The following is a 23,968-nucleotide window of genomic DNA, read 5'->3' as shown; positions in this document are numbered from 1 at the left end:
CTTGGAATATTGTTGTGCAGCATTCAAATTACCGAAGCTGTTTACAGTATAGTCGATTTCAGTGGGTCAATGTTGTCCCCGAAAATCAAAAAATAAATAACGCTCAATGTTCTTGGCAATAACCGGTAGCGCTTTCTGTTTTAGCTGCAGTTCAGAGGATAGAGATTCATCATGATGCTCACTCAGCGGCCGCGAGGATAGTCTCTACGGACCTCCTGATTCATACATAGTTCGACTCTGAATACTTTACTACTTGTGCTGTCGTATTCTCTCCTGACCAGGCCGGTCCACCTCATCATATTTGCTTTGCAGAATCATCATCCGCGTTTCGCCATTTGTCGCTCTCACGGCTTTCTCACTAGACAGGGCGCCCCGTAACGTTCTACCATGTGCTACGATGGTCTGACCAAAGCCAGTGAGTACCTGCGTCCCCTCAGGCGGGGTGGGCGAGCTGAGGAGATGCTACATGTTGCACAATCCTTTTATAGTACATACACTCTCCTTTCCACCTGGTAAACCAGATCTGGCATTTGTTATCAGGAGTCAACGATATTGGTCTGATTCTTTACGCCATAACCAGGTGGAGCCACCAATTATTCTCCGTTGCTGCCTAGATTCATTCCCGCTGAGAGTACGATCGTGAACGCAGCTTTGGCATTCTGTTTGCAAAAGCGCCTGTTAGATAGGAACCGCTTTGTCATCGTCTTCCTCCATGGATACCTGCTTGCAGTTAAGTACAGCGATTTGCCGACAACTTTTCTTTAGTGCTACGCATTTACAATGCAGGTTATAGTCCTGTTTTGTCAACAGAGTCCTAGGTAAGATAGCAGCGTCAGGCGCCGCATAATATGTTATGGACAATGGTGCTCAGATCCGTCAGTGATGACGTCCGTCATGTCTGTTTTGCTAATTGTTTTGCTAGACACGGCCTTACCTTTGCATGGCCTATGGGCATGTGACTTTGTCACTTCAGTGATGACGCAGTCATATTTTAGAAGTCATTCATGATGTAACTTGATGACGTCATCACTTGCTGTAAGTGCCCTGGTACGTAAATTTATTACGTGATCTGAAAACGTCGTCCCTTTTGCGAGTCATCCTGGTAATCTGACTTTGTCACATGACTTTGTCAGTACCACGTTTCCCAAATCATGCTGCTCATGTGACGGTCATATGATATGACTCATTAGCATTTTTATAAGTCATCTTGGTCATGTGATTTCATTACATCGTCTCCTTTTTATTTATGACAAACAAATCTTCTGTACTAAGACCTCAAACATGTCACATGACTGCCATGACAGTTATCACATCATAACTTTTTGCAAGCATTCATGTCATGACTGAGACCCTGTTATATGAATCGAGGGCATCGTCACTTGCTACTTAGGACGTGCTACTCCACTATTTTTAATACTCATCTTGTCATTTGACTTTCCATGGCACTAATTGCATGATCGTATTTTACAAGTCCCATTATCATGAGACTATATCATGTGAATTTATGACGTCGTCAATTACTGGTTACGATATTCTACACGCCTTATTAACTTCATGCTTTTTCGCAGTCTAGCCCATCCCCCCTTTCCAACTTTATGATCACGTGACTAGGACCACTTTCATGCGCATATTTTGCGGGCAGGCTCTCTGCATACGCTATGCGGACGACTTAATTACCTTTGTCTAAATAAAGTTTTTCATTCATTCCCGCCTAAGAGATTGCGTTTTGTGAGCCATATTTTTATGTGAAAGTTTCATGTATGCACAATTTACAAGAAAGCCGCGACTGGCATAGCTCCGAGACCACTACCAAAGAACTGGTCCTCTTTTTCGTCTACGTCGGGCTCGTGGCCGAAGTCAAGGAGGGAACTCATCGTCTTTCTCCGTCTCCGTCTTCCGAGGAAGACGAGTGTTCTCTCCTTGGCCTGGCGCACGAGGCAGGCTTAGACCAAAACGAGGATCAGTTCCTTGGTACTCCTCGAAGCCATGCCAGCTGCGGCTCACTTGTAGATATACTGTAAAAACATCAAATTTTTGCAATAATATAATGCTCTCTCCTCAATAAATTTTAAATTATAATTGCGCTAATGTATAAATTTTAAATACGGCGATATGTCTATGTGCGAGAGGGAATGCCATCGCCGAGGGCGCTGCTCTGCCTGCTAAACGACTGCCGCTCTCTTCCAGAGAAGCCGTCGAACTACAGTCTTTAGCGAGGCAGTAAACCTCTTAACAAAATTCAGATATGCAGAGATAAAACTTTATATCAATTATATGGCGAAGTCGTATTCTACCACGGGAGGCATAATGTTTTCAAAACAAATTTCATATGGCCAAGCTCCACACCTAACATTTTAAAATAAAAGGACATCACTTCAAATAGAATGGCTTCAATTTTATAATATATCTAGAAAGGTTGACGGATGCATGACAAAACGCGATGGCATCTTGCACTTTTTTAGTGGCCACATCCTATTACTAGGACACACTTATCGGGAGGGAAGTTGTCTGATAATTTGCAACAAATAATCAAATAGCTGAAAACTATTTACATGCAGGACCATCGACTTGCACGGAAACCAAACGAAATCACCCCTCATCTCATTACCTCATTTACAAGCAATATATAGTAGTTCTTCACCATGGCAGTTAAGATGAGCGATTAGAATTTTCGGCTTAAGCCTTTAAAACCTCCGTAACTTTACGCCGAATCATTTCATAGCCTATATAAAACCCACACCTTCCCCTTATTCTCTCCCCCCCCCCCCGCTTCCCCTGCAAAAGTCGAACTTCCATAGCAAAAACAGCCGCTTAAAGAAAAGCCAAATTCAGAAAATTAACATCGCCAATGCCGAACGTCAGCTTTCATGTAGAAAATGCTCTGGCAAGTTGCAGCGCTAGCAAAGTAACTGAACAGATTCACGATTGGATCGAAATGCAAGGTACCATTGTGCAAGCATCATTTCTACCTTGCAAACGATGTCAAATGTAGGAAACTAATGACAGGGATATAGTGGAACAACCTATTCTGCCTCTGGTAACGCCGGCAATAAACAGCAACCAATAAACGTCGGTCGTTTGCAGCGCAAGCTAGCGTGCTCGCAGCAAATGATTTGGAGTGCGATTCGAGAATCGAAACGTATAGGCACTAAGAAAGAGCGCCAATCAATAGACGTGTATATTAAATTTAGTTCTTCGTTTACGCTTGTAATATGTAGGGTACGTGGCTTCTCTTTGACACCACAAAAAAGTATTTCCTAGCCCAGGAAGCAATTACAGAATCAGCAGAACACGCTATGTCAGCGATGATGGCATCCATCTCACCACAATAGAAAGCACGCGAGGTTCAAATTAGGCTTCACATAAGTGGTTCGGAAAATAAAGATAACTTGTATGAGCTATTGATATGTGCACCCTCGACAACCCCTGCGATCCGCGTGTTCAGAGCTGGCCACCAAGCGTTTTACGTTAGCGTTAGCGTCTGTAGGGAACCGCCATTCTAGGCGCTTACAGATCTGTACTCGGAACCAGGCGCCTAACTCTTATGGCAAAAAATCATGGATAATGAACTATTATGCACTGTTTTATTATCCTGCTAACAGTAATTACTATGGAGTCGAGGGCCTTTCTACACCCAAAGAAGGCCTTTCTCTTACTTTATAGGTCTCGGGTTCGCAGAAACATATATGTTATTGGTAAACTGAGGACGTTTAGAGACACTGACCAAACCAAATGTTCTTTTATTAATATTGTTACGGACGACAAGGAAGAAGAAGCGGGCAGTGGCGCGGGCAGGAGCGCTCGCGCTAGGCCCGCGAACACTCATTAAACGTCATCTACCATCGTCATCGGTCATGTTCTGTCTCCTGTCTTCATCGGCTTGCCGCTTCGTAACATTTGGTGGAGGTGCGGGGTGCGGGGTGCGGCATCCCCATCCTCGCCTTGAAGCATCGACACCATCTTCAAGCCGGGACCATCACCGAGGGCCCAGGGACATCGCCGAGCGGCTTCGCCCCAGCCCTTCAAGCCCAGACCTGAACAACTACCATCGCCCAGCCCCCAGCCCGGACCTGAAGACAAGGAGAACAGACATACCGATCAGAACCGAGATGAAGGACCCGAAAGACCCGAATGACCCGAAGGAACCGATGGACACGAACACGCAACCCCCGCCCAAGCTGCCCGACGTGACCTCGAGCCATCGGGTTGACAGCTCCAAGGGAGGCGGATCACCCGCGCATCAGGCATCGTACCGGCAAGCCGTTCTATTCTTCCTTCTTCCTTTTCTTCTTCAAGCATCCAGACACGCCCATCATCATGCCATAAAATCAATAACTTCGCTAAACTTCCTCGTCCACGATCGGGACGATCGCTCGGTGGCCCCGGGTCATGTTACGGACGACAAGGAAGAAGAAGCGGGCAGTGGCGCGGGCAGGAGCGCTCGCGCTAGGCCCGCGAACATTCATTAAACGTCATCTACCATCGTCATCGCGTCATGTTCTGTCTCCTGTCTTCATCGGCTTGCCGCTTCGTAACAATATGCACAGGAGAATTAAACACTTATCAAAGATGTTTGTTGGTCCAATTTGTGGATAGTCTTGAAAGAGAGCAGTTCTGTCCTATCGAACTATGTCTTCCTGAAGCGCTAAGAGGACTTTTATGTCGACTGGAAGCAGAGATTCTAGCTGGAATTGGTGTCTTATGCGCCGTATTGTTCTGTTCATGTCGACGCTAACGAATAAGTACTACCCTAATTATTGCTTAACTAGCATTTGATGAGCGCAAGCAAGAAAGGTTCAGGAAAGGCGCAAACGTAGAATTCGCGTAATCACCATTGCCCGTTAACAGTGCGACGGGGAAGTCTCCACATGCTCTTCCTTTTGGCCCGACTTGAGCTGGGATGGAAGTTGATGATGATCACACCTACAGCACAGCTTGAGAGACTGCGTTTTAAAACAGGCGACGTGAGACTGAGGTGTTGGCGTATTGGTATAATGCTAGGCCCAGAGAAGCTGACCTGATCGCGCCTCCACTGATTCAATTAATGTTAGTGTGAAGAAGAAGATGAGCCCTTTTTGCTGGACGCTGATGAAGAGGAAACAGTCTGTGGAATAGTGATCGCGCAGATCATCGTGCTGGATTTGATCATCGTGCGCTTCCTTGCCGACCTCGACGCCGTCCTCGACGTATAGATTAAACCTTCTCTTACATTAGCAGTAAGTTTTCAAGTGGCGGATTAAGATTGTATTGATGTTCTTCTAAAATTCCGTTAAGCTCGACACCATGACGCATTCCTTATGCAGGGTGGCCATTGTTTATTGCGAAAGCATTACTACGTCAGGTTTCAACCCGTCGCGTAGTCCACGGCGGCAGTCACGAATGAGCTTGAACAGCCGCGGAGAAGAAAAGGAAGAACGCTCGTTCACCCGCAGCTAATGCGTTTGCTCCACATTCGGTTCAGCAGCGTTGAACCCTTTGCTTTGCAATTGAACCCTAGTGAAATACTTCTATGAGTTACAATAACCTCATATAAATTCTCATACTAAACTCATACTAATCTCATAAAAATCCCACATAATTTCATACTAAACTAATTCGTCATATAAGAAATGAGAAGTAATGAGATTTGTATGAGTTTACTATGAGAAATCTGTATGAGGTTGTGACTCATAGGGTGTTTTTCACTAGGGAACTAGGGTTAACCAGGTTAAACTACAACTAATTTTTGTATCAGGAGCTCTTTACTGCCTTTCAAAAACTCTGCGGTCGCCACAATTACTTTGCTCCATTGCATCGTTTCCAAGACTTTTTTTTTTCATCTTTCTTTACTGGGAAAATCTACAATATGATTGAGCTCAGAAGGTTGCGGACGCCTATCCAGCGCAATGTATCTCTCTCTCTCTCCCTCCCTCCCTCCCTCCCTCCCTCCCTACATTTCTCCTTTCCCTTATGGGATAAATAAAGTCGTTACTCACTCACTCTCCACTATTGCCTCTCTCATTATCGTCATGCGCTAGCTAGTGAATGGATCTGAGCAAAGCTTTTAGCAACGTTGGCTGTCTTATCCTATTTGTCAATGGCATTCCCATCGTTATCTTTTCGCACATACATCTAATTTGTGCCTGCACCCAGTTTCTTCTTCAACACTTTTATGCTACTGGCGTTCTTTAGAGCTAAAACACTACGGCGTCTCTCATAGCCTGAGTTGCTTTGGGACGTTAAGCCCCACAAACCAACCAACCATTTTCTCTATAGTATATATTCTGCCTTACCTCGCTACCTATCTTTTACTGATCAATTTTGAAAGCTGTGCCAATTGTAATCTGTATGTTGATTTAGAGGCTATACAATGCTTTGGCTGATGTGGCTTCAAAACTTTTGTCGCCTGTGACAGCTTACATCTTTATAACAATACTACTATGCACGTCTCTTTGACCTCCGAATACTATCGTCTGAGCCATATTAAGGTCTTCTTCATCCGTCAAAGTCGAATGCCTGTTACACAATGAAGCTATGAATTCCTCTGCTACTGACCTCGTTCCTAAGCTCCTTTCCTACTATGTCTGAGCTAATTAAATATCTTGACATCGCACCGTCATTACGTGACACTATTGCCAGCACACTAATACAATGTACAAACTCATAACACAAAGTTTACTGGTATTCAGCCTCGCGATATGGACTCTTCAGCATCCACTTGCTGCTGTCTTGTTTACGGAGTACGGTAGATCCGCAAATAACTTCGCTCTATAAACTCCGCAAATACATCATACACCTATTCCTACTGCATACGCCAGCGCACCCATTTCTTGGTTGGCCAAGGCTGACTTCATGTCTAACGTCGTTTTGAAGTCGGCCGTGAGAAAAGTACACCGCATGTTGCAGAGGACACTTTCAAAAATTATTTAATGTTCTAAGTTTAAAATTGAAAAAAAAAACAACTGCAGGAACCAAGACTCAAACGCTGCGGACACAATGTGCTGTCAAACACTTCGAATTATGCAATTCATTAGCTAAAACACATTAACATTTTATTCATCGCAGCGACGCGGTTGCAATTCGAATGAGCAGTGAGAAGCCGTGGACAATATGATGCCATATCGGTTTTTGAAACAACCAAAAACTTATTTTCTCAAGCTCTGCAACACGAGGATATCTGACACTTTTTTTGTACGAAACCGAATCTGCGCTCAAGGCTGTTAATTGCCGTACTTTTTGTATGCCTCAGTGCTGACCAGTCCCACAGCGAATGGTTGATGTTGGCTTCAATATAATTTGCATTTATATATTGGATACCGAGATGGGGGAAAATGATCGCGATACTGAGGGCCTGTCCGAGTGACGGCAGGAGTGAGGGTGACCCCGACCCTGTTTATCCGAACCGCAACCTACCCTGTACGGGTAATATTGCAGGGAATATGATTAGCGCACTCGGGCGGACAAGAGCAAGAGGAAGTAATCTGAGTTGTTCTTTCTTCATAAATAGAAGATAGTGTTCTCTAAATTAAGGAGGCGAGGCAATGAAGAGCTAGGTGGTCAGAAAGATGTTCGCTAGACGCCGTTTCTTATATATTTTATTACTACATGAAGATGCGCATTGGCTGAATTAGAAAAGCGGTATTACATGCCTATATTTCAAACCAGCAGATGTATTCCAACTTAAGACGCGAATTAAATAATCAAGGTCGTTGGACGCCGAAACTCTTTTTGGTAAAAGGATAAAATGTTATTCTACGAAAAAGGAAACATTTCTAGTTAGGACACAACCTTCAACCACAGTAAACAGCTTAACACGTGTTGGGCTGTTTGCTAAGAAAATCCGAGGGATTTGGCCTTTTGATAGCCGAACTGGAAAGAAATGAAGGTGGTAAATAACTAAAAATAAATGATGGAATGAAATAATGATACACTGCATCATATTGATTCTCATATGAATATACCCTATGTGTGTGATAGTGGTGATCGAATCATGATACGTGAGTATGATTATGAGTCACGATTATATACTTCTCCTCGAATGACACCAAACTTCACCCCGACTCTCGCACTGGTGCTTGCCACGCTTGGTAAATTTCTAGTGCAGCGTTCTGTCGCTCTGTTGCTGACGCTTGCGATGAAGGGAATTGTGCATCGCTGTTAATTGAGTACATGGCGTCGACGCGCTGCAGAGGACGGCCGCAGGGCTGAGGGCATTAAACCCCGGCACAGTGAACAAGCGAAGATCTATTCTCTTTTCATTACCGATCAGCCGCCGCTGACTGCTTGAAACGAGTGAGGGACCCCAAATCCCTCAAGCATGCACACAGGGACTTATTACCGCACGGTGTTTAGGAGCCATAACAGCAGATTGGGACTGTTGGTAATTCATTATAAGTGAAGAGCACAAACAACGTAACGGAAACACGAGACAAGAGGATCACACAATGAGCGCTCGTTGTGCTGTCCTCTTGTCTTGTGTTCCCGTTAGGCTGTTTGCGCTGTTAATTTATAATGACGTCTGGGAGCCAATGACATTACCCGCTATGAGGGAAGTCTTGATTCAGCAGATAGTTTTTGACGCCCTTGCAATTCGTTCGCCCAAAATTACGAACTTATCATTGAACCAGTCAAACATCTCCCTAAAACAGCGTCGACAGTCCCTTCAACTCCTACCAGCGAAACCTGCTTAACGCATTCTCTTAATCATGCGCACGAGTTAATCTTGGCGATTCAGTGCACTGAAAACTGCAATACACACATCGTAGAACTCGTCATCGCAGTCAACGTCAGTGCCGCCTAATATTCATCACTTTCTGAGTACAGCAGATCAAGAGAAAATCCGTGGCAGATTAAAACAAACCAGCATAACTAAGCGCAAGACATTATATAGCAGAAACAATTATCCTGTTTTACTTTTGTTTTCCTATGCTGAGCTAGCACATCATGATCCGTGAAATCTCGCTGTCGCCTTCATCTTGCCCGCTGCTGTTATCGTTGTCGGGTACTCTCTGTCCGACAATGCGAACAGGAATGATTTAACATCGATGCTAGCCCAGAGGACCAGGCTGATGTGGCTGGGATTCGGGGGCCTAGGCTTCACCGCAGTCGAACCATGAGTAGCCGGGATGAAGGAGCAGAAGCAGCCAGGGAGGAGAGGCAAATAAGAACGTTTTTATACAACTTTTTACATGATGGGATATTTACAGGTCAAGAGAGGAAAAACGGAGCTCTCCGTGGAGACAATTTCCACCGCTTAAATACGGTGGGTTATCACCACGAGAGTTCCAGAAACCCATCTACTTCTGCTTTATTGATTATGCGAAAGCCTTTGACAGTGTAGACCACAGCCGATTGTGGCAAGCTCTCCAAGAGATCGGAGCTCCAATTCAGTCATCTGTCTCCTCAAGAACCTGTATGAAGGGCAAGAGGCCACAGTCAGAACTGGGCATGGTCTTACTAATTGGTTTCCGATTGAGAAAGGTGTGAGGCAAGGCTGCATACTGTCGCCCTGCCTATTTAACCTATATGCTGAGTGCATCATGAGGAAGGCCGGTCTCGACGAGTCTTCAGCTGGAGTGAAGATTGCTGGGACACGTATCAACAACCTTAGATATGCGGATGATACCACTTTAATGGCAGAAAGTGAAGTGGAACTCAAGAGACTTCTGATGCGCGTACACGAAGAGAGTGAGAAGATTGGGATTAAACTGAACATTAAAAAGACAAAGATCATGGCGTCTTACCCTATCAAGTCCTGGAGCATCAAGGGACAAGAAATGGAAGCTGTGAAAGATTTTCTCTTCTTGGGCTGCAAGATTACCCCGGAAGGAGACTGCAGCCATAAAATTAGGAGACGCCTGCTTCTGGGAAAGAGAGCCGTGGCTAGCCTTGACCGCCTAGTAAAGAGCAGAGACATTACACTGCAAACCAAGATCCGTATAACTCGTGCTATGGTCCTTCCAGTTGTGATGTATGGGTCCGAGAGTTAGACTGTGAAGAAGACTGACTGCCGAAGAATTGACGCGTTTGAATTGTGATGCTGGCGGGGACTCTTTAGAGTTCCTTGGATGGCCAGAAGATCAAATCAGTCAATATTTTCGACCATAAACCCTGACTGCTCATTGGAGGGTCAAATTCTAAAGTTAAAGCTCAGCTACTTTGGTCATCTGATGAGAAGAGAGGAGTCGCTGGAGAAAGATTTGATGTTGGGAAAGGTGGAGGGTGACCGGAGAAGGGGTAGGCAGCGAACGCGATGGTTAGATGGCATCCTGGAGGCGCTGCAGCTGAAGTTATGTGATGTTAGGAAGATAGTGAGAGACCGGAAAGCGTGGCGTGATATGGACCATAGGGTCACGAAGAGTCGGACACGACTGAACGACTGCACTGAACTGATCGCCACTTCCCTAGCTGGGGAAACAATGTTCAGTCGGTAAAATCCAATCACTGGGGCACAAGATATCACTGGAGGTGTTGCCCACTGTCAAGAGTGGTGCTCGAACCTCCTCTCACATCTTTCAGTGGCGAGAGCAAACTTCTCCGATGTCGATGACGATCTCGTGCTGGCGCTGGAGTTTCTGCTACAAGGTCAAACATCCCGCGAAGTCGCCCGCTGGCGGCGGTCATTTCCCCTGCATAATTTCAAGAAGGTCACCCGCCTTCTTCAAGAATTCGACGAGCGGGGTCAACCGTTAAGGCTGCTCGGTGGCGCGCCTCTGGCCCATTCAATACAACGATAGGTTCCCTGCTGTAGCCGCCGTGGCGCCAAGGGGATTAAGGCCTGAACCCCGGTCACGACAGCACGTCTGCTGCCTGAAGAGGTCTCTCTTTGGGGCAGCCCACGCCGCTCCGAGAAGAAGCTTGGAGTCGGATCAGCCTGGTCGGTCCAGCCACGTATCATACCTGGCCCTCTGGTTCTTGCTTGCTCGCTGGACAGCTTTAACAGTCTCAGCCACGCAAGGCCAAAAACACAACAAATAGCAAGCGCAAAACCAACTTTGAAAACTGCCAGGCTGCTTTCTAACCAAGATTGCTTTTACAAGAAAAAAGAAACAAACCAAATTTTGCCCCGATAATTTCGAGTCCTCTTTCGAAAGAAACCATGTTAGAGAAAACAAGAAAATAGAGCGGAATTTCTGTTCAAAAGCGAACACTCAAGCTAGAATTTTGACCTATGTCTTAACAAGATGCCGTAGAAAGCCACTTCCTGCGAAAACATATCACAAGGTGGAGCTGCAGGTGACCAAATAGCAATACAAAAAAGGGTAATGCCGAACAAAAAGGGATAAATGGGATGTGCCAAGGAAGTTAACGTCTGGAGGCCAAACAATTGGGCCTTGCCCAAGGAAACTTTGGCTGAGGCCACCAGCGTTAGCATTATCACGCCCTTTTTCCCAACGCACGTCAGATGCGAACTCCTTCAAAGCTAGCCTCCAGTAAAGCATATATGTCAGTATGGCAGGTAAATGAAAAAAGACCATTTCTACGAGCAGGTACAACTCTGCACACAACATTGCAATTTCCAAATAGCGGAAACAAGAGAAGCGCCTTCCTTCTCGGACGCACTGCTTGCAGGCTCACAAACATCATGGGGTGCTCCCCCTCTATTGTCAACCTGTCAAGTGGGGACGACCCGCACACCGCGTTCACTCGCTTTTTTTTTCTTCTCTGCAGCACAGAAGGGTAAGTAGTTAGGAACCCCCAAATAACCTGACCAGCCGGGGCCGATTTTTTTTTTTTTTCAATTCCATTCACCCCTCACAAGTCAATGCTTCAGCCGCACCCTTGGCGGCCGCGATCCTACGGCGGAACTAGAATCCGAGGTCTGAGAATACATTGAAGGCGTCAGCTCGCTAATGCGACTTTTTCCGCATCGGAACTGTACGCTTCCGAAAAGTAGCCCGCGCTTGGGAAGCCGAACGCGATATAGTGACGAGCGACTGCGAACGCGTTGCTTGTTGATCCTCCTGTCTGGGATCCCGTTTGCATGCTGTGTTTCTCTATTACTGCCGCGCATTCTGCAGTGCCATTTTACGCGGCCGCGACGTCTCTTTCGTAGCAAGCCACTCCTGTCACCTGTCACTGGACCACTGCTGCACTGTCTCGAGTGACAGGAGGGCCTAAAACATTTGGATTTCCAAACCCCGCGAGCCTTTACCGGTGACGTAACTGGCTTTGACCTATGCGCGCGCTTGGCCTGCTTTCCTTTCACGCGACAGTTATGTTCCTTCCCAGCTCATCGCACCTGTCACTTTTCACGAAACGACTACCTGGGGGTTTCGATGTAAACGTAGACATCTTCCAAATAGCACGAGTTCTTGCACTTTTTCTGCAAAAGACTTTGCGGTCGGAACTCGATCGTGCCTCATTTGACTTTAACCTTCGCTGCGAGCACATCGCTCGGGCTCCTTTCACGCGAGCTCTGCCTGCCCTGCATACCAAGCGCTACCTGCAAACTGCCAAGAGACAACGATCTGAGTGTCTCGACGTACAGATAGCTATGCTCAATGATTTTAAGGGCCTTGTACCTCTTTTGCTAAAGCCTCCACGGCCTGACGCTGATGGTGCCGTAGATGGTTTGTGTCGACGCTTCACGTGCTTTGCTTGTGCGCCTTTCATGCGGTAGCTACGCACCCTCCGTAGGAAGCGACACATGTTTCCTCTCAAGGGACAACGACCTGAGTGTCCCATGTTAGAAGAAGACATGCTTCAAGTGCCCAGGGGCCTGGGACATTTAGATCTGCAAAACCGCCTACGGCCTGCCTTTGCTAGCGCCAAAGTTCGCTTTAGCCTCCACTGCGCGCGCTTAGCTTTCTTTCTTTTCACGCAACAGCTAAGCTCCCTTTTTCGCAGCCTCCTCGTGTCACCGCTCATTAGACTACTGTGGTGTCCAGTAGACCTTTTCTTTGAACATTTATTTCTACAAAAACCTCTACAGCCTGACTCTGTCAGTGCCGTAGCTGGCTTTGATACCTGCTTCGCGCGCTTTTCCTGTGGTCCTATCGCGCGACAGCAACGCACCCTTCTCAGCGAACGACACATGTCATCCGACAAAGGACAGCTACCTGCGTGTCTCATGCTAGGGGAAGACATACTCGAACTGCTGAAGGGTCCTGAACACGCTGATCTGAGAATTCCCTGTGTTCTCAAGCGACGCCTAAGCAACCTAGAGCGCTGAGGTGCCGATTGCTTACGTAGCCTCTTTGTTTTCAACTCGGCTTTGAAAATGATCTGAGCTTTCCTATCTGCTCTGAAAATATCCTGTGTGGCCTTCTCTATCTGATGCCGCCCTTTTGTGACTTCCACTGGCACGTCACTAGTTCTCGCAGAGACTTCACAGGTTAAGCTACTAGCCTCCCTCGCAGGGTCATTTTTGGACACCTCTCGCTCTTTCTCGTGACTATAAGAGTCTCCTTCGCTTTCAGCATCCTGTCTACCATCTTCATTCCCGCACCTTGCTTGCACTGCGCTATCCTGAGGCCGCAAGCGGGTGAGATCTCGAACATTGTTGTCTCCAAAACAAAAGCCCTTTACTTTAAGCAACATATCCGAGTCATCAGAGAACCCGTACAGATAATGCTTGAGCAGGTTTTGCGAGACGGCTTCCTCTATCTAAGGAACTCCAAATGTCTCCTCGATCTCGTCGCGGGCAATGGACAAACTACTCTCCTTACCTAGCTGCCTTTCACAGGCACGCTCGCCTGGTAACACCGCAGGCCAAACGTCTAATGGGCGCACAACTTCCTTTTTAGCAGCCGAGTTACGGGGAACTTTACGCGGTTTTCCTTTTTTCGCTACCTCTCCCCGAAAGGGCTGAATAACTCGCGACTTGTCGCCATTAGACTGAAACGAAAAGGTTTCTCTTGGTTTACGGCAACCGGTAGCAATATGGTCAGGTTCTTGGCAACGGAAACAGGCGACCAGTTTCCTAGCTTTAAAATACCTCCCCTTTATCGCCTCTTTTTCTGTGCCACCTGTTGCACTTATCTCTTCAGGCGGGGCATTAGTCGACGCGTTTCTCGTGCCAATCTTGGCTTCCTCATTTGCATTAAACTGCGCCTGACTATGCCTGCCCACCTTCGATCCGAATCGGACGCGCTCTTGCTACGATTCTCTTCGTTGTAGTTGCCGATCCCTGATTTCGATTTTTGCGTCTACCGAGCTTGCCTAATTACTAGTCGCATTACTTCTGGTACGATTTATCTCTGCGATTAGGAAAACCAATCTTTTGATCCCCAATGCCCTTTATTTTGCTCTGTTAATCCTGGGGGCCTCTTCGTCTCGGAAATTTCATCCTCCTCAGCTCCACACTCACGAATTGCCCTCACAAGTTGCGACTCTCTAAGGTTTTCCCCGACTGCAATGCCCTACTCTTCGCAAAGCAAAATCAACTCTGCTTTCTTTAATTTTCTCAGATCCATGGCCACTTTCGAACGAGGACTTTCTCAAATTGTAGCGTGATACCCGCTTCACCACGCACGCTACACAAAAACAAAATCTACTGGTTTTGTTAAAATCCCTGAGTTGTCAAATCTGGCAGATTCTCAAAGTAAGTCAAGCGCTCACTATATTGCCGATGTCAGGACAAAGTGTGGACGATCCCATAGCTGCCATTCAGTTGATGTGGCTGGGATTCGGGGGCCTAGGCTTCATCGCAGTCGAACCATGAGGAGCCGGGATGGGGGAACAGAAGCAGCCAGGGAAGAGAGGCAGAACGTTTTTATACAACTTTTTACATGATGGGATATTTACAGGTCAAGAGGGGAAAAACGGAGCTCTCGGTGGAGACCATTTCCACCGCTTAAATACAGTGGGTTATCCCCACTTCCCTAGCTGGGGAAACAATGTTCAGTCGGTGAAGTCCAATCACTGGGGCACAAGAGATCACTGGAGGTGTCGCCCACTGCCGAGGGTGGTGCTCGAACCTCCTCTCACATCTTTCGGTGGCGAGAGCAAACTTCTCCGGTGTTGATGACGATCTTGTGCTGGCGCTGGAGTTTCTGCAACAAGATGAAACATCCCGCGAAGTCGCCCGCTGGCGGCGGTCAATTCCCCCGCGTAATTTAAAGAAGGTCACCCGCCTTCTTCAAGAATTCGGCGAGCGGGGTCAACCGTCAAGGCTGCTCGGTGGCGCGCCTCTGGCCCATTCAGTACAACGATAGGTTCCCCTCGGTCGCCGCCGTGGCGCCAAGGGGATTAAGGCCTGAACCCCGTTCACAACAAGGCACAGCCTGTTTAGACAACATGGGGCTGTCAGAAAATGATAACAGTCGTTCGTACACAGATTTTGACACCAGCACAATAGGATACCGTGCTATCCAGGGAACAATTGGGCGGCTAAGCCCAGTTGTGTGCTGCAGCCGTGGCAGCTGGAGCCCAGGGTCGATATTTAAAGTTTACGTCAAATGCTCTTCAGAGTCAAAAGGGAACCCAAGCTCATGTTTCGCGGGGTCAAGTGGCAGCCCCGACCAATGGAGTCCCGGAATGAGGGACTCCACATAGTATGGTAAGGGGAGCTGGCCACTAGGGCCGGCTTTGAGGCTACCTCTCTTTGAATGCAATAAATGCTTTTCACCGCTACCACCGTGCGACGGAAGCGCCGCATTTCTCCCGTGGTGGTGAAACGTGAAACGCCGAGACGCTGCCGGAGCAGGCGCTCTGCTAGTTTCCCGTGCACGCGCGGCGATCGAGTTGCACCTGGCGTTTATTTGGCGATACAGAAACGCTTTCGCGCATGCAAAACGGAGTTACAAAGTAGCATTGTGTCGTGAACAGACGCAATAGCGGTCGAATCGCTAAAAGACGAGGCTCACGCGTGAAACTATGAAGATTCCTTTGGAAGCGTTTCCGCAAGAGCTTTTTTTGAACTGCACGGGCTCGTTCTGAGATGTCTCGCACTTTTTGTGGAAACGAGAAAAAGACACTTTCCGCCTCCTCCGTAGATTAGGAAATGTTGCAGGTTGTAAAAGACGGTTTAAAGAGTTAACGAAAGAGCACAATGGTATTATAGCCCGCCTAAAAAATGAAGAGGATGGAGGATTTTCCTGCGTCTCGCTCCCCACGTGTGACTTGTTTTGCCGATTTTCTGCACTCGCTCCCTGCTTTGTGACATTTTAGTGCTCTGAAACCAACCAAACGTACAGATATCAAGTGCGCGACGGAAGCGATCGACTAGCATGTGTGAATGCGTGAACTAAGGAACACCGGACTTAGTTCTAAAACGACCGAAAAAATATCGAGCAATGACGCCTTTTTGTTGAAAACATGCCTTGACGAGAAGTGTTTACAGATTTCTGCAAACTGGCTAATAATGAAAATATGTAAAAATCTTAATACAAAAGCGCACCTATGGCTCGATCAACATTACTCGCACGGAGCACGTCATTCGCGCCACAGGTTTCATGAGTGCAAACCAAATATTATAACAAATGAAGCACCGCCTTTTATTAAGAACCGAAATAAAAGACGAACGTACAGTACACCAGCTTTCACTAAGCTTGGATTTCACCTGCCTCCCGAGCCAGCGAGCTGGTTATGTCGCCTGCAGCGCAAAGAGCACGCATGTGTTTTGAGTCTGCTAGCATTCATGCCTCAGAAGAAACACCTGTTTCAAATACTGTATACTTATTCTTCGACTACAAGGCTTACTTTAGTAATGCGGCAATATAAAAACAAAACTGTATATAGATTCCATGGTGCAACCCAAGGATGGTCAGCCAGCGATCTGCTTTGTCTCAGAGTGTTAATAGTATTTTTGCATAATTTAAACATTATTTGCTTTATAATTACAAAGCGGACGTACCTCGAGATGCACTTCCTGCACTATATTCTCGTTCACGTGGGAAGCGCATTTCACGATCAATAGTTACTCATCGCTGTCTGTAGTTTGCTCTACAGTTCAGACGTGAATAAGAATAAGAAGTCTCTCGCCTTTAATTATATTTCGTTCATGGAAATCCGCGGCAGGTTACCCAGTCATCAAGACGGAATGCAGACGGTATGTCACGATGCGCCTCCGCGGGTGCGTCAGGCACGTGCACGTGCCATAGAAAGCTCATGCACCACACTGCGAAGGTAGCGAGCTTAGCCGGCAGCGTCCCAGTTTGTGCTTTTCTGTCACAGATGGCACTACCCAAAGGAGCTGCCGCGCAACCCAGCGATGCTTGGGGAGCCTATAAACCTTTTTTCGCATTTCCTCTACGTGCAGCTATCAATGCGGCCTGGACATCGAACATTCGCAGAGCAAACCCGCGCTTTATGTATTACACAAACTACTCTTCATCTGGCGCCGCCTTGAGGCCGGATGTCGAAATATAGCCACGCGTTAAAAATGGATACCATCCTAGGGTTCTCCCCAGAATATTTTAAGAGGGGGACATTTGAGAACTGGGTAAACGGGGAGCTGCGGTACAAATCGAATAATGACAACGCAGCGGACATCGTGAGAGAAAAAAATATCAACAGCACAGTCGGCACTGCGAAGCGTTTTTGTTTTGGAATGGATTAAGATCTCCCTAACTAGGCCCTCGAAAATAAAAGATGTTCCAATTATCCGAAAGGGTTATTTATCAATTACGTCTAAAATATCTCCTGAATACATCACAGCAATATTATTTAAGAAACACATAGAATAAGGTTATTTGTGCAGTTGAGATAAAAACTATGCGACATCGACGATTTTTCGCTGTTTCGCCAAGTGCTTCCTTTTGAGAAAACTCTCGGGAAGGCGAAACAATTTCTCCAAAATCACTAGTATCACCGCCACCCTTTTCACAGAGCGACGGCATAGAACAGTAGCAGTGGTGTCCCTTAACAAAGGGCGTCTTCGCGTTATAAAGATACTTCACGCATTGTCTCTTGCGTGACGAAGCATCTTAAAAGCACGACGGTTCAGCTCACTCGAAGAGCAGAGGAAGTACGAGGATGCAAGGGAGAAATATATGAGGAGGCCTTAAGACGACGCGACGCCATCCTGAAGTAAAACTAAATAAACTGCGACGCACACTGCAGCATCAGAAATGTTGGGACTGGCGTAATCAGTCACAGAAAGTTTTCCCTGAGTATAGCAACCTTGAAGCTAGAGTTTGGGATGGCTGGAGAGGTGGGTTGCAAAACCACTGCCGTCCGCCGTGGGGTGAATCGTGCATCCATTCTGGTCTTTAGAGCAGGTTTGTAAAGTGAGATGAAGGCGTTGAAGATGACGACATCCAAAGCACAGCTTGAAAAACTGCGCTAAACCCTGGCCAATCCCTATTGTGGGTATTTGCCATGAGTACACAGGAGAGAAGGGAAGAAAGAGTGGCTCCATAGCACCTGAATAGGCCAGCTGCTGAGATGGTGGAGACCTAAAACATTTCTGAAACAGAGTGCAAAGAGTTTTTTTCACTCATGGTAATGGCTCATTATGAGCAAGGTATAAGTTGCGGCCCAGTGGTCTGGCACCGTAGCGAGTGAAGGTGATCTGTTTTTCGTGGCGTGGGTTCGAAATAGCAACGAATGATTCTTTTTGTTTTTAATTTTGCTGTTTATGAAGGTAAACCAGCTTCACACAAACATCGATTTTGTCAGACTGCAGGTAGAAACGATACTGCATTAAACCGGCCGTATCGTTTGGGTTAGGGCAAGCGATACTTGTAACCCACTGCTCGCTCGTTTGCGGCTATGAGATAAGCTAGGGCTACACTGCTGTATTCGTTCCGGCAGCAGGTACCGTAGCTGCCGAAACGTTCCTGCATACTCGCAGCACCGTTTGGCACTGCTGCCGCATTGTTATAATCATCTGCAGTTAGTGTAAAGCAAATCGAAAACACCTATTGTCGCACTCATATTGGAGGCCACGTCGAAGCAGGTGGCCACTAGTTTCCGGCAGGAAAAAGTCCGCGGTTCTCCTCTCCCGCGCCACGCTGTGATATTCTTTACCTGTATAATTGAGCGCTTTTGGGAGTGAAATATACACCGCAGCGCCTGTTCCATATGCGCCTTCTTGATTACGGCTCTATTCCAAGTAAACCAAAACAACACAGACATTATTAATCCATTTCGTGGCAATCTTTTATAGCACATATTTATTATTACGCTAGTGAAGACATGATAGGAAATATACGACACTGATATCCCTTCCACGAAGTAAAACGATCTAAACCAATTTAATGCAGGCCATATTCAGTGACGTGAAAAAAAGGCTTCACCGTTTCCCCCTCTCAGCTGCATGCATCTAATTTAAATGCATGACAGGGATAATTAAAAGGTGGCAGCTTTGCGCGTAACTCTGTATGCGGTTTGAGGACCATGTTCGAGAAGGAAGGCAGAGAGCTTATTTTAAACAAAGAAATCTTCTTACCCTAATTCTACCAGAACCGCTCCGCTTCACCTCGCAGAATTGTGCAAACCTCGTTTAAATATGCAAAGTAGCCGACAGACGTACGCGCTTCCTTTACGGTCGAGTTCGAGGAAATTTCTGTCTGATTCAAGTGTACTTGCAGCACGCCCGACGCTCAACGAGAAGTCGACGTAAACTGCACACACACTATATCGAAAGTTAATAAATAAATAGAGACAAAGGTTTTTGTGGTCTAGTTTAGGTCGGGAATGCATTTTACTTCAGGGTCATGAAGATCAGAATTCTTGCTCGGAAGATGGTGTGTGTGGAAGCCGCTCAGCGCATTTATCTCATCATTATCATTTTCATTATCACGGAAAACCGTACAAGGCAGCCTATTATAACATTTCCTATTGTGCAGTATTTTAGTGCAAATGAAACGTGTTCATAAAGGTAGAATTGATGGCCGCAGCATTTGTTTTGTCGGCATTGCGACAGCTACCAATGCCGAAGAAATGATATAAAATGTGAGTATTCGTATTTTTGTCTGTTTTTGTAAGCGGTCTGCAGCTTTTACCTATTTTGGAAAAGTGAAAGGCTGAAGATGTATTAAACAGGAAGAGGGGTGGTGAAGGGCTCCCAGATACACGGTTTGCTTTTCGGTGGCATATACCGGCACTTAACCAATCAGAACATTTCTCTATGCCTGCAGCGCGGGAGTTCACAGGCGAGTAGAAGACAAGGAGGTTGCACGGCGGCGAAGCAGTTCAAATTTTGGTGGTTCATTCGAATTATTAAGAAACGTTAGCTCATACAAATGCAACCGGGCGTGACAGGGAGATATCGGCAGTCTCCTCCTTCCAAAATCCCTCGAAAATTCTTGGGCTACGGCTTGCTGCCAAGCAGTGCAAGCTTGGCGACACAGCTCGCTTTCCAGCGGGTGTACCCGAATATCCTAATATCCTCTCTTTTGTCCAGTGTAAGCGGTGGGCCATAAGCAAATTGTTTCTTTTTTTTTCCCATTTGGATGATATACACTGATTCCAGTGTATGAATAATGCAATAAAGCCTTTGAACTGGTTTCTCGCTATCATTTAAAATAACAACTTAACAGTTTAAATGCTACGCCTTCTCCTCAGTGCACTGAAGTAGTACAGAGACAAACGCATAATGACATCATTTTTGCTGACTTTTTCAAATGTCAGCTCACTTCATCCACTTGCTATCGTGAGCCATGAAATGCTATCAAACAATTATTCATTAGTTATAGTTTTCGTACAGTTGGTTATCTTCCTTCAATCAACGGATTCTTCGCTTGAAACGTAGTGCCGCTATGTGTGACATCACCGTTGCTGCCCGAGTCCGGTGCGGGCACTGCGGAGGATTCTAAACGCCTACGCCACAGTATTCGGCGATTGTATCGGCGATTCGGATGCTAGCATAAAAAGACTTCAAGTTCTTTGCTTTCAATAATTACACATTTTTTCTCTTTAAGCTCGTCGAATTCTAAAAGCTTTTCGGCTACCCTTTAACGGCGCTTCTCTTTAACTTTTTATTAATGACAACAATAGGATTGATTCGGAGGCTAGCCTTAATACTTATGCCGTTGATATTAGCAAGCTCTTATCAGACGCAGCGCAAAACAACCTTATAACCTTCTGTAATGACATGTTCGAAATATTGATTTCCTGGTCAAAGGGTCAAACAGCAACCCACGGAAGATTAGTACAGCGGAAACGAAAGTAATTCATTTTCGGCCGAGAAATAAAAGTGTAAACTTGGCGATAGCTGTTCGCTTTGACGGGGAAGAGATGTCACTTGTAAGAGAACATAAGAGTCTAGAACGGACGTTTCCCGATACATTAATATAGCACTGACACACCGCCAACATATCCACAAAACTCACTAAATCAACCGGTGCCCTATTGCTCAGCCACTCAATCCTTCCAATGCGTACTAAACCACAAATATATTAGAAACTCTCCCTGTATTATAAACTATTGTATTTGGGTGTGGTTAACAAGAAATAAATGCAACATTAGGCAGATCTGACGCAAAAAACGATTGTGGGCATTATTCAAGCAGGTTATTGCGCCGATCACATCCTTACAGTACAAGTAATGGTACAACACGCAGCACTGATTTGTAGTAGGGTCCCCTTTTCCATACTAATTACAATCCAATTAAGCTTAACATTCCGCTAATTCTCAATAAACACGGTCACTTTACCAGTCCCAACGTTAACCAATTGCAGGAGATATTTTTTCCCCCTTTCGATTTTGGTGGTTGATGTTTATATACGTCGTGTTATTCCAATTTTTTATTGCTAAGAACATTCATTGATGAAAATTCCCTTGCTTAATGCATCTATTATTTGTATAACATTCTTGGTCTACTTTGTATCGGACTCTTGCTACATGTTTTCAGTATTTAATTTGAAGTCATCCTATATTTATATTTTACTGCAAGCGTGCATACCTGCCCTTGTTTCAATGAATTTTCCGTGCTTCACATCTGTGCTATTAATTTATGTATCTTATTAGTCTACCCAATATTTACTTTGCAATACCTTGTACGGTATGTCCAGCCTGTTGTGTATAGGGCCCTGGGTATTCTCAAGCCGGCATGACAGCATTTTATCCCAGGTGGCTCACAAGACACTTCTGGAAACAAATGACGAATTATCCATATGGTTCACAACCAAAATGCAAGCAGCTGACTTTGCTGAAGAAATGGCAATGCACGTGAAAACGTTTACGGAAAAATTGCGGCCATGAAGGGTATCGCTTTCGCTCTGGCACATAAAAAAAGTACGAGGGGTCTCTGCAAAGTTTCGATTTATAAGAAACCCACTCTTTTTTATCACTCTTACGCACGTCATTGCTTTAATATTCCTCATTTTATTTCCCCTCATATCATTCTAAGCACTTATATTATGTTATTCATTTGTAATTATTTCGATATAATACTTCCTGCACTTAATAGCGCCGACAAGATTTCATGAAACATACCACTACTGAAAATAGCGTGAAATAAGAACCAACATGAATGACTTCAACGTTGTTTTGTACAAACACTGCAATCAGAGTATGGTGATTTTACCTGGCGTATAGCTCTAAGGGCATCCACTCCTCCGAAGAGCCATTGTCTGTGACTATGACTATCCCTCTGATGCCCCCCAAAACTCAAATAAATATCTCAATTTAGCCGCGGCTGATTTTTTATCGAGCGTCGTCGCAAGCAGATCCGCCTCGCTGACCCCTGCATATGGAACCTATACTATCGCTGCAATTTTCATCACTCCCTGCTCCGACAACGACCAAAAAACCCCGCCAATTCGGTTGGTACCCCAAAACCTATGTCAAGGTATACAGCGTTAGTAGGTTTTTGTTTTACCGATCACCCCTCGTGTTCAGGAGCCACCTTCTCGCGCAACGTTGCATGTCGCCGTCTTTAACAATATTCATCTGTGCAAAGTGGATTCAAACATACAGCTGTCGCATCTCCCTCTTAAGAAGTTCAACAATCACTTATTTTGCCTGAAGCCTGACTTTGAACATTAGCCAGGAACCGAAAGCGAAATGAAACGCCACGCGCTACGCGCATATTTCACATTAGGCCAATTTAGCCCAATGGAATTAAAAAAAATGTTAAGTCTATTCAGGAGTCACTTTTTTTATTACTCGGCACGAGATAGGATCGAATGCTTGAAGTGGTGATAAAGAAGTTTCCAGAGGTCAAGTCTATGCAGCTGGCAGACGATATGATTAACTGAAGGTATAGAGAAGTCTTTTCCCTGCAGTGGGTATAGTACAAATGATTATGATGATGAAGAAGTTGAAAAGGAAGAGAAAGGGGAGGAGGAGAGAAAAGAGGCTGATGAAAGTAGCCCTCATGTTGTTACAAGCATGGCAAATGCCTTTCTCCTATTATTCCCTATCTTTCATCTTTTATTCACTTTCGTTCGTGGGCAAAGCAAATAATCACCTTATAGCCGCTGCTTGAACGTCTTCATTTCCGGCGTTTGAAGACCCGCCACTGCACAACATCATCTTTAGCAGATGAAGAAATTGCAGTCTTCGGAACGGGATTAGACAAAGTATTCAATTCGGACACTATAAAACATGGCCGTTAATGTGATGGAAAGGTTTATGCATAAGCCAGTGCAATAAAAACTTGTATTTGCAAATTAGGAATGACAGCGTTAAATTTCCGTTCAGCGTCTGGAAGGATCTGAATCCTGCGTCAAAAGACAGTCTAAAAGAAATGCAAAAGCGAGCCATTTGCATCATTTCACATACACTACACCTGTTGCAAATTGTCACGAAAATGGCACAATGGCGCAGTGTTATTGATTTTGTTGTAGCCTCTTCCTTTCCCTCATCATCGACCCCACCTTCCGTAATTTTTAGCAATCACACGAAATAAAAGAGGGAAATGAACCAGGCAATGCGACAAGGCACTCATGGCTGCGTTTGCAGGAAACATCGTCTGAGGCCATGAATACTCCAACACGAAGGTGATTGGTAGATTAACAGGATATGACAGTATGAGCAAAATGTTAAGATGGTCACGATAGCGCTAGATTGAAAATACAAGGTATACTACAGTCAAACCAGAAAGAGAAATAAAAGTGTTTTTTTTTTTTATATTCTAACGCCTAAGTTCTTCAGC

General features: G+C 45.7%; 1 long non-coding RNA gene across 1 annotated transcript in view; it reads right to left on the bottom strand.

The window, feature by feature from the left end:
• LOC146192601 (uncharacterized) overlaps window positions 1-23,968 on the bottom strand; it is a 434,750-nt gene that overhangs the window by 326,610 nt on the left and 84,172 nt on the right. The window lies entirely within an intron of this gene.

Source organism: Amblyomma maculatum, chromosome 4 (assembly GCF_055883805.1).
Source record: "Amblyomma maculatum isolate TAMU_Amacu chromosome 4, ASM5588380v1, whole genome shotgun sequence".
Classification (NCBI taxonomy): domain Eukaryota; kingdom Metazoa; phylum Arthropoda; class Arachnida; order Ixodida; family Ixodidae; genus Amblyomma; species Amblyomma maculatum.
Note: the sequence above shows the minus strand (reverse complement) of the source record. Positions and strands in the feature narration are given on the sequence as shown.